The 13,636-nt window shown below is 58.7% G+C and overlaps 2 protein-coding genes across 7 annotated transcripts in view; one reads left to right on the top strand and one right to left on the bottom strand.

The window, feature by feature from the left end:
* knockout (Stork-head domain-containing protein knockout) overlaps positions 1-7,189 on the bottom strand; it is a 66,261-nt gene extending 59,072 nt beyond the window's left edge. Inside the window, exon 1 of one of the 2 annotated variants that reach the window (XM_033484119.2) lies at positions 6,160-7,189. The gene's annotated coding sequence lies outside the window, so the exon portion shown is untranslated. The remainder of the gene's footprint in view (positions 1-6,159) is intronic. The other variant, XM_033484121.2, reaches the window with a different exon arrangement.
* LOC117228394 (DNA repair protein RAD50-like) overlaps positions 1-13,636 on the top strand; it is a 95,488-nt gene that overhangs the window by 60,128 nt on the left and 21,724 nt on the right. The window lies entirely within an intron of this gene.

The raw sequence follows: 13,636 nt of genomic DNA, 5'->3' as shown, positions 1-13,636 counted from the left end.
AGCCGATACCGTGCGCACGCTTTTGACTGGAACTTTCGATCCGTCGGATCGCGTACCGGTGCTCCATTTTTTAATCGTACTTTTGCGTGTCTTCGCGCAAAACGGCTATTAAGTTCCTCCGATACTCGCGGAGATACGAAAGTTAACACCGATGCATTAATTACGATCGGGTTTCTTTTTCTTTACCAGGCCCGTGAAACCGAAGGCGGTCCAGCGAACGAAAATCGTTCGACCTTGGTTAATTCGATCGAAAGACGTCGCTGTTTCTAGATAAATGAATAAATAAATAAGTAAACAAATATATAAATAAATAAATAGAGGAAGAAAAACGATTCCGTTGCTCGTGTTCGTTCGGCAACCTCGGTCGAATCGTTCGAAACAGTGTTTCCGCGCGACGATATCGCCGACGGAACCGGAAGAAGTTTCTCGTTGCTCCAGGCACGAGTTTCACCCGCTCGCGACATCGGCGACCGATTTTCTTCGGTATACCTACGGAGCATACCTTTCTCGTTTCTCGGAAACGGGCCGGGCGTCGATCGATCGTTCAACTCCGTTGGCCGACGGTTCGGCGGTCGCTGGCTCCCTTCGGGCTCGACGAATTTCTTTCGCCGACTTTGTTTTTGCCAACTTCTCGAACACCGAGCATCGCGCGAGCGTCGGGACCGACCGTTCTTACGGGGGCCAAAGTTTTCCAACTTTCTCGACGATCGGCGTCGCTGGACGGAGAACTTTGAACGATCTCTTCTGGAACGAACCGAATTCGAAAACGGCACGGACCGGCGCGCGCGGGCCCATCTACCGAAAACTTTGCATCGCCCCCGGAGTCTTTTGGCACGGCCGACGGAGTTCGGCGCGTCGACCCCGTTCGGAGACGCTTTATACGATATAACGAAACTCGGAATTCTCGGCGTCGCCGTGGCCTCGGGCTGCGCGGTATCGCGCGCAGGAGGTCGCCCAGTCGCGAGAGGGGTCTGCGACGAGCAAGGCGACGAAAGAACCGATCGGAGAAGGAGAGGAGAGAGAGAGTTCCTCGACCCATTCTCGATCGTAACGAGGCTAATGGGAGAACGATCGTTGGTCGGCTTTTCGAAGCGGCTACCCGGTAATTTCTCCTACGCTCGATTCCGCGGGAAAAACAAGACCGGCTGCGGGAAGAGGAACGATCGCCGCGTCGTTGGCAGGGGGAGGCGGGCGACGGGCGGCCTCCTCCGACGTCTTATACTCTATTCTACGCGTAACCGCCGCGCCGGGAGACGTTATTGGCCGGATACGGCCGAGGCAGACGCGTCGAAGAAATCTGGACGCGAGCGGAAACCTCGAGACGCGCGTCGGCCTCTCGAGACGGCAGCGGCGGACAGCCGACGCGCGGATTTTCTAAACCGATTAGAAATAATTGCGTCGGCGCGAGCCTCCGCGATTGGAAAACCGACGCGACCGCGCCGACTCTGGGACGGAAACACCGCTCGCGGTCCAGCGTTTCTTTATTAATCGCTCGTTCCCCGCTAATTATCTCTGCTCGGGCGCAGCCATTTTCCCCGCTCCGGCACCCGCGGCTTATCGACGATCCGTCGCTCGTCCGTTTTTGCCACGCGACTCCGTAATTACGCGCGCTAAAACGCGAGCATACGTTAACCTTCTGCTCGGGAAACGAATCGTGACGGAATCTGTCGGCTAAAGGGAGGAACAGAGAGAGAGAGAGAGAGAGAGAGAAAGAGCTCTCCCGTAGCTTTCTAGGACGTCGCCGGGGTCCTTTTTTCCCCGCTTATCGATATTCACCCTCTAAACGCGCCCATCCGCTGGCCCTCGGAACACGTAATTTGCCCCGCCGGATGCGTCGACTGCTACGGTCGCGCGCTCGTTTCGCCGTTTGATTTTTATGCGCGAAGCGAGCTCCGATAAACGCGGCTCGGTTCCTAGGAGTATTATCGAGCGGGAGGTGAAATCAAGGGGGCTCGGTCGATTCACGGAGAATCGTACAATAGGAAGTCGGCATCGATCGCGATCGGCGAAGATGCTCTTTAATTGGACCGGCTCCGATCGGCGGCGCGGCAGACTGTCCCCCGGGGCGTGAAAACCACCGTTCGTTACGAGTTCGTCCGTTCGTCCATTCGTCCACCGAAGAGAAAATCGCTTCGGAGGCGATCGTCGTTCCTTCGATTCCGATCCGAATTCCATCGACCGCGTCCACTTTTACGTAACCCGTCGCCATCGTTGGACAATCGGTCCCCGCACACGGTAATTATCCCTCGTCCCACATTCGTCGCGCGCGTTCGTCGGCTTCGCGTTTCAATGAAATCCATCGATCCTAGATAAGCCGACGGGAAGCGGAAAGGACGCGCCGGTGACGGCAAGGTCGTCCATTGCTATCGCGCGTTTCGATCTTCGATACGGACACGGAGAGTCGTCGTTGCCAAAGACGTTTCGCCCGATTTAAACGTCGCGACGGGTACAGCACCGGACCACCGTAGAAACGTATTCTCCATCGACGTAGCGATAACCGACGGTGAGATTCGTTCTCTCGCGAAACGATGAGAACGCGGCACGAACGAGCACGAAAGTGCGACGTCCCGCGAGAATCGGGTCGAACGTGAAAATCGCGATTTTTCAACGGTCGCCTCTGCCTTTTTCTCGTCAGGCGGATTCGTCGCGGTCGAGCCATCGAGCGTCGCGTTCGCGAACGACGAATTCGCGAACGACGGAACGGAGAGGGACGAGCGATAAACGATAAACGAGCCACGATGCCACGATGTTCGCTTGCCTCGTTAGCAGACATCGAACTTCCTTTCACTGGGGGTAATTGAATTAATTGCGGCCGATTACGAGGCTTTGCTTCGCGTTTACTGTTTTCCCAACGATAAAAGTTGTCCGCTTGTTTCCGTTCGCCTTTCTCCCGCGAACCCTTAAAATCCGACCTTCGTGCGATTCTTGTTAACCGACTTGTTCGCGCCTTTCTCGTTAACCGACTCGAGACACTTTCTTTCGTCCGACGCGACGATCGAACCAATTTTCAGCGATTCGGCCGGTCGCCGAAGGCGACGCTACCGATAATTACGAAAATCTGATTCGCCGACGGAAAATTCCTTTTACGGCGCGAACGACTTTCCTTCCAGCCGTTTCGTTCTATCGCGCGACCACGCGCGTGGCCAACGATCGCAACCCGTCGACCACTTTCCCTAGTTTTTGTCAATTTCGCGGAACGTTCGGCGGAAAGCGACCGAATCGTTATCGTTCTCCTCGTTCGGACAGTCGTTTCCGAATCGGCAACATTTTCGGAAGAATTCGAATGTCGGAAACAACGATCGACGACGTTCGCCGGTGGCAACGAAAGGCGCGTAACTGTAATCGCCGAGCCGAGTCCGAGCCGAGTCGCGAGACCTTCGAGCACCCAGCTGTAAAGCCGACCAGAAGAGCCGCGCGTTTCCGTTACCGAGCGAGAAGAAAAAAAACCCGGTGTCTATCGGGGGGAATCGCGCAGTTGCACGACGCGGGTCGTAGATGCGGGCCCGTAAAAAGGGAGAAGCCCGATCGCGAAGGTCGATCGGCGCGAGGCGCGACGACCGCGGCGTCTGGTAACCCAAGCTCGAGCCGCTCGCTGTTCGGTCCCCCCCGTCCAGCTCCTCGCGTCCAGACCTTCGCGGCAGACGGATCTCGCGTTCACGCTCGAGTTCGCGCAGTTTTTCTCTCTTCTTCTCTCCTCTCTCTTCTCTCCTCTCCGCGCCGCGCGACGACGCCGTAACCGGTAAACCCCGGATTAACTTACTTTCAGCCGATCGTGCAGCCAGCAGCTAAATTACGAGCGACCGTCCCCGGTGCCCTCGAGGATCGTTGTAAACACCGCCCGAACGGTGATCCGTGTTCGACGCGTAAAAGGCATAAACGGTGCGAAGCGGCGCGGCGCGGCGCGGCGAGCCGAACGCGAACCGTAATTTTCGTTGCTACCGGTGCACGGTTGCGACTCGCATCGCGCTAGTTCTCCACGATCCTCGTTCGCGCTTTACGATGTTCCCTCTTTCGCCAACGACCGGCTCGAAACGCCGTCGATCTCCTTCGGGAGGAGCCTCTTAACGCGCGAACTCGCGCGAAAACGGTGCTCTCGGTCCGAACCGGGGATTCGCGAGGCTCGTGCAGAAAAAAGGGGCCGTTCACCTCTGCCAAAGAGCTGACCCGAGGTCCGAGGTCCGAGGTCCGAGGTCCGAGACCCGACCGGCTCTCTTTCGACGCGCGCGCGTTCTTCCTCGCGTCACGACCAATTAGGCGACCCGCTCGAAATTCTTCCAAGGAAATCCGCGCTCGTCTTCGATTCGATCGCGAGCAGCCGAAACGCCGTCGTCGTTGGTTACACGGAGCGATCGCGATCGCGATCGCGCTCGCGCTCGCGCGATCCAGCACGGAGGAAAACGGTTATGTGGGTCGCGCGCGCGCGCGCGATGTCGGTCGTTAAACCGATCGAACGCTGGAGCGTCGACGGGACCGGTATACGAGAGCTCCGAGAGTTTTACGACGATCGATAATTAACTCGACTAATTGAAAATCTCGATCCGCGCCGGCTTTGCTATTCGCGGCGATTCTTCGCAACGACGACCGGACGGGCCGACGTCGACTTTTCTTCGGCCGACGATCCTGCCTGCCCGTTTCGATTTCGAGAAACCTCGCGACGCGAATCGCGGACTGCGGCAAATATTTCCCGATCGGCGGAGGATCTCGTTATGCGCGGAGCACGAATCGTCGTCGCGAGGCTCGCGTAATTCGCGAGAAGTCGATTGAATGGCGGCGGTCGCGGGACGAGGATCGGCACGATCCTGACCGTGCTACCCGAACGATAATGGGAAGATGAAAGATCGCGCCGGCAATTTTCCCTGCTCCGTAATGCGCTTCGAATGATTTATTACGGTCGATCCGGCGCGGTGCGGCGACTCGCTCGTTTTTGCCCCTCGAATCCGCCGTCGCGCGCGTTCCCTCGTTGCCCGTTGAACGTTGACCGTGTTCGCGCCAAGGGTCGAACAACGAAAAGCTGCGGATTAAACGGGCCCCTACGTTTCACCGAATCACCGAGAAAGTCGATCGAGAAGCTCCGCGGCTCCGAGGACGCGCCGGAAAGCGCGGGGGGATTGATATTTTTGCAGGGTAAATCGACGAGGTCGAGCACGCGAGCTGCCGCCAATTTCGGGCCGCGAGCACGGTTTCGGAAAAAGTTCGAACGTTGCGGCGAACGGTTTGCACGATCGTGGCAGATTTCACTCTCGGAGCGTGGACTGCGCGTACTGTAGCGACGGCGCATCCTGTACGAACGAAGGAACAATTAACTCGCCGATATCGATCTTCGTCCGGATCGCACCTACGGATCTCGCGTTCCTCGCGAATTCTTAACGAACCGGGGAACGAGATCCCGTGTTACGGTTTCCTCGGTTTGTTCGAACGTTCTCACGAGAAAACAACGGACTCGTCCCGCGGACGTTTCTCGCCAACTCGAATTTTATCGCGGCTTCGAGCGGTAACAAACATATTGTTCGAAACTGGAGCATCGGTCTTTCGAAATCCACCAAATCCGTTCCCACTCTCGTCGATTTCATCGATACGGGCGAACCTCGCGAGACGAAGCAAGGACGGACGACGACAGGGAACTCTTTCGAAGCAGCAAATAACTTCGCGCTCCTTACCGTGTTTCGTCGCGACGAGTATTTTCGAAGCACGTTCTCGCGCACCGATCGAGCGACTCCGAAGCGGTCCGGACAAGCCTGATCGAGCAGCCTGGTTAGCGACCAACGCGAAAGAGTTCCGCTCAAATCGTTCGAAAGGTCGGCAAATATTGCAGCGGATAATTCCGTCGACCCTATTCCAGACACGCGACGACGCGTAATTTCGTCGTCGCGACGTTCGACCCCGCGTTTGCCGGGCCGCTTATCCCGCGGTAAACATCGCGGAGCGTAGAGCGGTCGTGCGATCGGAGCGACGATCCGAAGAAGGGACGGACAAGGGTGGTCGGCCGAGCTCTCGAGTCGAGAGATGGTGCGGGAGAGAGAAGGAGAGAGAGAAAAAGAGAGAGAGAGAGAGAGAGAGAGAGAGAGCGTGCACGCGCGTCGCGACGCTCTCGACTCTGACCGCTCTTGACCCTGGCGCGTCTCTGTCAGCCTCGAGGAATTTACTGCGGGGACGACTCACCTGGCCACCGATGAGGGTTCAGGTCCGGATCGAGGTCCAGGCTGCGGCCGTTCGACGATCGTCCGTGAGCCGGCACAAATTCCAGGTAGTCCGAAATATCCAGTAAAATAGTGTGCGTGCGAGGGTCCGTGGTTCGAGCAAGTAGGAGGAGCACCCGAACAACCACGTCACCGGAGGAACGAGTTTTCACTTTTATACAGAGTCCCGCACGCGTCTCCTCTTTCTTCACCGCGTATCACAGTTTCTTCGGCCAACGAGACGACGATCTCCTCGCGACGCGGACGACGGCCAGGAAGAAGCGGGACAAGAAGGAAGAGAGCGAGGGAGAGAGAGAGAGAGAGATTGAGGGGGGAGGGGGGCAGCAAACTACAACGACGAAGTAGAAGAGGAGAAAGAGGAGGAGAAAGAAGAAGAAGAAGCAGCAGCAGCAACCTTAGCCAGCGTGGGTAAGGAAATAAGAAACACTGGAGGAACACAAGCCGATCACCGATCGCGTCCAGGAAGAACCGGCCGCGAGAGAGACGGACGAGAGTACATAGGGGGTGAGAGGGAGCCAGAGAACGGGTTTCGCAAGATCGACGACGATCCTCTCTCTCTCCCGATCCTCGCGCGTCTCCTCTCCCGAATCGGTTCCCGGATCGGTCCGGTATCGGTCCCCTCGTATATTCCACCGCGCGATCCGTCGGTTCTATCCGGAAGGTGGCCGGGTAGCTGGCCGGCGACGTTCTCGCACCCTTCCGTGGCTCTCCTCGCGTCTCTGTGCGTCTCCTTGCGTCTTCTCGCGTCTCCGGGGGCTTCTCATTTGTCCACGGCGAACGAAATCGGAGCTGCGAACACGGTATCCGTGGGGTATCGGTGTCGCGCGCGAAGGATCCGGACGCAGGAGCGTCCGGCGAGCTCGGTTGTCGCGGTAGACGGGACGACAGGTGCAGCAGCTGCAACTGGCACGGTCGTCGGCTTCATACTGAAGGGGCGCCTCGACCAGCCTCGACGCCGCCGGCTCGCCGATGCTACGCGAGAAACTGGCTCCGCCACTGGCGACGGCACCGAAAACTCGGATCGGAGTTGGCGCAGCCTCGGCGCGCTCTCTCCACTCTCCACTCTCCACTATCCACTATCCACTCTCCACTCTCCACTCTCCATGCTCGCTCTCCGCCGCTGCCGCTGTCGTCGCCGTCGCCGTCACCGTCGCCGTCGTCGTCGGAGCCGCCGTCGCAGCCGCCTTCGCCCCTCTCCGCTCCTCCGACCTCGCCGTACATTCTACATCGGCGGGAGACAGGGGGCACCGTTGGCTACGCGGTAGTCGCGTATACGGTCGGATCCCGTGCCCCTCGCTGCTCCCTCGAACCCCGCCGAACCTCGCCGAACCTCGCCGAACCCCCTCGGCCGACCGCCGAACCTCGCCCCACCGCTTGCCGTCGCGTTCGCGCGATCGCCCTAGCCGACCATCCGACTATCCGACTATCCGCGCATCGACTCCCTACCGAGTCGCGAGCTGCTGCGATCGTTCCGCCGCGCCGGTTCGCGGACACGCGAGGCTCCGTGTTTCTCTCGAGCTCGCGCCGATATTCTAGCCACTTGGTAGCCGTAGCCGGACCCCGATGCGCGCCCGGCGAGTTCCACGCGTTCGGGTAGATCCGTGTCGCCGAAGAACCGGACCCCGGCTGCAAAAACCATCGCGCTTCGAGACGAGAGAGAGAGAGAGAGAGAGAGAGAGAGAGAGGGAAGGAGCACGATTCCTTCGGGGCTCGCGCCGCGCCGATTCGAGATCCGAGTTCCAACACCGCCCCCCTCGTCCTCGTCCTCGCTCTCGGTCTCGATCCGGCGAAGACGAACGGGGAACTTAAACTTTCCAGAAACCGATTTCCGCGAGCCGCGTCCCGCTTCGTCCTCGAACAGCTTCTAATCGACGTAGACTCGAAATATAAGACACGGATACAGGAGATATGGTACGCGCGTGTATTTTTGAAACAGGGTCGAAGGACCCGCTCCTTTCCTAAGCCACCCGAACGAGGTGGAGCGCGCGGCGTGTAAAAAGAAGCTGCGCGTCGACAGCTGTTTCCATCGGCGTCGACCGAGCATATGGTCGAATCCTCCGAACTAAACCCTCCGTTCTCGCACACGCCGTGGAAGATCGCGTGGGTGGGATTTTCAACTGGGTCGAACGGAGGGAGGATCGCGAGCCAGGGTCGAGGAACTGCTCCCCCGAGTTCGGCTTCGCCGAAGGATAATCGTGGGATCGCAGCTGTCCGGGAACTCGACGTCCCCCGATCGAAATCCGACCGATAAAACCATCGACGGACGCTTTCGTCGACGCGTCGCATACGAATTCTATGGATTTACTCGGCGAAAACCGTTGCGTCGACGATCCGGACACGTCCATCTCGCGCAGCTCGACCAGCCGCGCAGATTCGAGGCGGGCCAACGCGCGACGCGGCAGCGGACCGATGGAAACAGGTTTTTACAGCGGGTCTTGGGGTCGTTGTCGTCGTCGTCGTCGTCGTCGCGCGTCGTCGATCCCGCGACGACGTCGTTCGGGAAGAATGGTACGAACCGGCATCGGCCTGCCGAGATTTCATTGTAAATGTCAGCCGACGGCGCGTAAAACGTGCCAGCGATTCGAAGGAAAGCCGTTCCCCTTTGGGGTTAGGTCGGGGAACGGCTCTCTCGCGTTTCTCCGGTGGGTTCGACTTCTCTCCGGCCGAACGTAACGCGCGAATACCTGGCCGATACCCGACGAATACCCGGCGAATACCCGGCGAATCGTGAAATTACCCGCGACGCGAAACGTTTTCCGATCTTTATGCCGATAGTCCAGCGAAAACAAGTGCAACGCAGCCGATAAGCGACGCGGCCGGTATCGCCGAGCGCGAAAGTTATAAATTCCTCCGGTTCTCCGCGCGTAGGGGATCGTTTCGTTCTCTCGGCTGTACACGTCCACCCTTCCCACCTCGTCCTCCTCTCCCGTTCGCTCGGTCTCTTCTCCTTTTCTCCTTCGCTCCTTTCCTCCTTTCCTCCTTTTCTCCTTCTCTCCTCTTCTCCTTCTCGTTCTCCGGTCGGTCGAACCTCTTTTTCCGCCCGCGTCCGCCGCGCCCCGCTCGCCGCTCTCCGCTCCCCGCGCCGACCACCCTGTCTACCTCCCAGCGAATACCTTCGTCGGACGCTAACGCCTTGAATGAAGTACGGTTACTCCGGCTTCGGTCTTTGGTATTTTATCAGTGACATTATTATTCTCGCGTCGCCGGAGCTAGCTCGAATTTATAGGCCGGCAGAAATACCTTCGCGTTTCGCAATCGATGCGTTCTCGCCACGGGAGGGACGCCGATCACCGGTGCCGCAGCCTCAGCCTCAGCCTCGGCCTCGGCAGTCGCGCGAAATCGCGGCTACGGTGGATGGGTGGCGCGCCGTGCCTCGGCTCGATCGGATTCCCGAGCATCCGGAATCTCCCGGAACCTCCTGCAATCGACTCCGAGAGATTCCTTCCGGTCGATCGGTCGAGCAAACTTCTCGAGACGGCTGCAGTTTCGACCGCGCGCGCGCGCGCGCGGTTTATCCGCGAGCCAACGTTCGAACGCGTCGCCTCGTTCGAGCGAATCGTTTCCGATCACCGCGAAGCTTGTTCCGTAAACGCCGCGACCGAGATGGACAGCGATCCGCGGTCGAGCGTTACCCGTTCGACGGTTTCGACCGTTTCACGGCCGCGCGTCGCGCTAAAACCGTCCCGATATCCGCCGTACGATCGCCGCGCGAAGCTTAAAGGCTTAAAGGCTTAAAGGCTTAAAGGCGCGAGGCAAGGTGACTCGACGCGTCGCTGAAAAGGAATTCGTGACCGCGCGGTGCATTTCGATCGGTTGGTATCGGTGCGAGCGAGCTTCGATACCAACGACGTCGAGAACTTCCTGCCGGCGAATCGACGAACGGGTAGCGACGCGCTTCGAACCGGAAACCGTGATCGGGATAATTGTCGGGAGCAGAGGATCGAGATCGAATTTCGCGGACCGGTCGACGATCGGTTTACGGAAACGCGTCGCAGTTCGCGACGATACCGATTCTTAGTAATATTATACGAAACGCTCGCGTTCTCCAAAAATAGACCGTCTCGATGCTCGAGATCTCGAGTGTCGGGATTCTTCCCACGTATATTTATTTCTACGGATTCGCACCTTTGTTCGGGAACCAATTTCAATGTCCGAACGGTTACGCGGTTTCTCGTCGAACGAACGGAGGCCGCCTTTGCCGCGCCGCGCCCCATTTCTCACGTGTTTCTGGAACGACGCAACGCGGCGCGGCACCTCGTTTAATTACCGAGGGAGATAATGTATTATTCAGCGGCACGGCAGCATCGCAACGGATTCCTCAAATATTTGAAAGCGGTTCGGCGGTCTCGTATTTCCGTGTCGGGGCTGCGACGATTAATAGGTCGGCGGTGTTTGCTCAGGTGGCAGCCGTCGTCGCGGACCGCGCCGCATCGGGCGCCACGGCTGGCCAAATTTTTCTTCTCGGCAAACAAACGCACCCCGCGAACCGATGCGCCGGATAATTTATCGACGTCGTCGCCGCCGCCGCCGCCGCCGCCGCCGCGAAATCCGCGCCCCGTACCCGACTCGTCGTCGCCTCCTCGCGTTCCTTCGTAGTTTTTCCTTTCGGCGATCTCGCGTTCTTGAGCCGAATTGTACGTCGAGACGCTAACGAATAACCGACGTAAAAATACTATTTTACCGCGCTATTCGGAGAACGAACCATCTATCCGCATTCCGTAGAAACGGTACGAACCGTCGGTAGGACGAACTACCCTGGACGAAAATATTTCGGGAGATCGCGCTCGCCAATATATCCCCCTTGCAAGAGGGGTCGAGGTTCGCGACATCGTTTGCTCCGCATCCTCTTCTCCGTAGAGCGATGCAACTGCAAAGCCGAGCACGGACCATGGTGCAACGCGACGCGAAACGCGACGGAAGCCGAAAACGGACGCCGTGGTCGTCGCGAGAGCTCGTAGCTTACCGCGAAATATGCATGGTCGCGGTCGTTGCGGAGATCCCTCGATCGCCCTTATCGAGATAGGACGCGATCGGCGACGCGGTCTCGACCCAATTCGAGGATCTCGCGACTCTAGATCGGAGGAACGAGGGGAAAAAAGCTGTTGGCAAGGAAGGGCATGGCAGCGCGCCGGCTTGCCACCGTCGGCTGGCGTCGCGTCGCCTCGGGTTGCGCAAGAGGTCCGCGCGGGTTAAGTTAACAGAGGCAACGGTATCTCGTTTGACCCCGTAACAACGCCGGCCACTTTATGTATTCGTGCATTAGGAGCGCGTTTCGAGATTCTATCGATGCCAACGGAACGCAAACACTCGAGGAACGACGGCGACCCGTTGGGAATGGGAATGGGAATGGGAATGGGAATAGGAATGGGCACGACGGAGATGCGTTTCGCGAGTTTGCGGAGGCATCTCGCGTCTCGCTTCGCCGAGACGAGACGAGGCGAGAATCGGCTCGCGATCGCGCAAGGTGTCCCGTCGCCGCGCCGACTACGATTCGGAAGGTTTTGGATACGGGTGCCGGGTACGCCGCGGTTCATCGAAATCGCAGGCGCGGTCGAATCCTGGGAATGCCGTGCGCTCCAGTACCGGTTACTTCGAATTTCGCGATCCTTGGAGAATCGGCGGCCGACTCCCCGCCCGAAAGTAGCCGAATGGAATTCGTGTTCGGGAAAACAACGATCGAAAAGTTTCGAACGATATGGTGACCGGTGTCGGTCTTCGCTCTTCCCCTGCCTCCCGTTCTCTCTCTCTCTCTCTCTCTCTCTCTCTCTCTCTCTCGCTCGCTCGCGAGACGGAAAACAGCACGAAACGGTCGAAGACCGACGCGTTCCATAGAGGCGAGCGTATAATTGATAAATCGAAAGACGAAGACGCGAGACTCGCGGCTGTCTCGCGCTCGCTCGCCAACGGGCGCGCGTCGGTTGGCTTCGCTGAAACGGTCGGGCAACCGGTGATTAATGTCGCGATCCGAGGAAAACCGAAGAATCGGCTCGGCTCCGCGCGTCCTGGCCTGGCCCCGCGATACAGAAACGACGAGTTAAATTAGCGTTTGCGGCGTTACGAGCTTCCACGGTACTTTAATCGTCGACGAGAGTCCCGGGAACGGGACGGATTCCTTGTTAACCGGTACGCGATACCGCGTATAATGCGCGGTCTCGCGCGCCCCACAGCCCTCGTCCAAGGCTAACAAGGGTATTTACATAGTTATTATAATAATCCGCCGCGAGTTCGACGAGCGATCCGCTCCGCGCTCCGCGTGCCGCGCACCGCGTGCCGCGCGCCGCGACGTCGCGAACGGTCGCGCCGGGCCGACCGAAGCGTGCTCTATCCGTCGAACGCGGCCGGAGGTTACGTTTCTCGCGCGAGAGAACCCAAGAACGGATCGTTCGGTACACCCGTGTACACGGATCCGGTCCGTGTGTCGCGTTTATTTAATCGGAATCGGAGTGCGTTGACTCGGCCCCGGGCTCGTGTCTCCACGCTCGAGCGAGCCTCCCCGTTCGTTCGTACCTTCCGATCGCGTGCTCGGAAATGTCCTCGCGCGAGTACCGACTCGACTGCACCACGAGCTCCGCTTTTCGGTTTCGAACCGATTTCTGCGAATCGAACGCTGGGACGCGCGCGGCGTGGTATTCCGTACGGATGATCGATCGTCGACGATAACGCGACCGGTCGCGCTGGACCGGCGTCGCGTCGACCGTTAGACGCGATAAGGAGGATAAATCGAGCGGCGCGTTCCGTCGGATCGTTTCGCGGATTCTCGCCGATTTTTCAAGCTCAGCCGCGAACCCGCCGGCTCCGACACGGTCGAAAGTCGAAACGTTTACGTAACGTACGACTCGAGTGAACCGGCTATGCCGAAGTAAGCGCGTAACGGATCCCCCCGTCTTCGCGTAGGATGCGGTCCGCGCGGCGCCCGACGGACGATTCTCTCGGAAGACGAAAAACGGAAAACGAGAAACGAAAAAACGGTCGTCGGATCGTTCGATCGCGAGGTCGGCTGGCTGTACGACCGACGACGATCCGCGCAAACGTAAACGGTCGACGGCCGGCAGCCACCGTGTCGATGCGACGCGTTTCTTCTCGTCTCCTTCTTCTCCTTCTTCTCTTCTCGCGAGCATCGTTTCGTCACACTCGACCGTCCACCGGCCACCGTCGATAACGGCCGCTAATTGGCGTTAATAGTAATTCGAGCCACATATAAGAACCAGTTCCGAGCCGATGATCCGTTGGTCGGGCTCCGACGGATTTTTAACCGGCTTGCGAAATTGCCCAGCCGATTTCTCCGCGACGCGTTCGTTACGGAACCCTTTCTTCCACGAGGTGGCTGTCCGTTCAAAAAAGCGGTCGTTTAATAGCGTCGGTCGACGATGATCGTTTTCTGGAGAAAGTAAACGAACGGATCCGGAGAGTTGTAGTTTTTTGCGCGAAATTTGGACGAT

This window comes from Megalopta genalis, chromosome 13 (assembly GCF_051020955.1).
Source record: "Megalopta genalis isolate 19385.01 chromosome 13, iyMegGena1_principal, whole genome shotgun sequence".
Taxonomy (NCBI): Eukaryota; Metazoa; Arthropoda; class Insecta; order Hymenoptera; family Halictidae; genus Megalopta; species Megalopta genalis.
The sequence above is the reverse complement of the archived record's forward strand: the minus strand, read 5'-3'. Positions and strand labels throughout refer to the sequence as shown.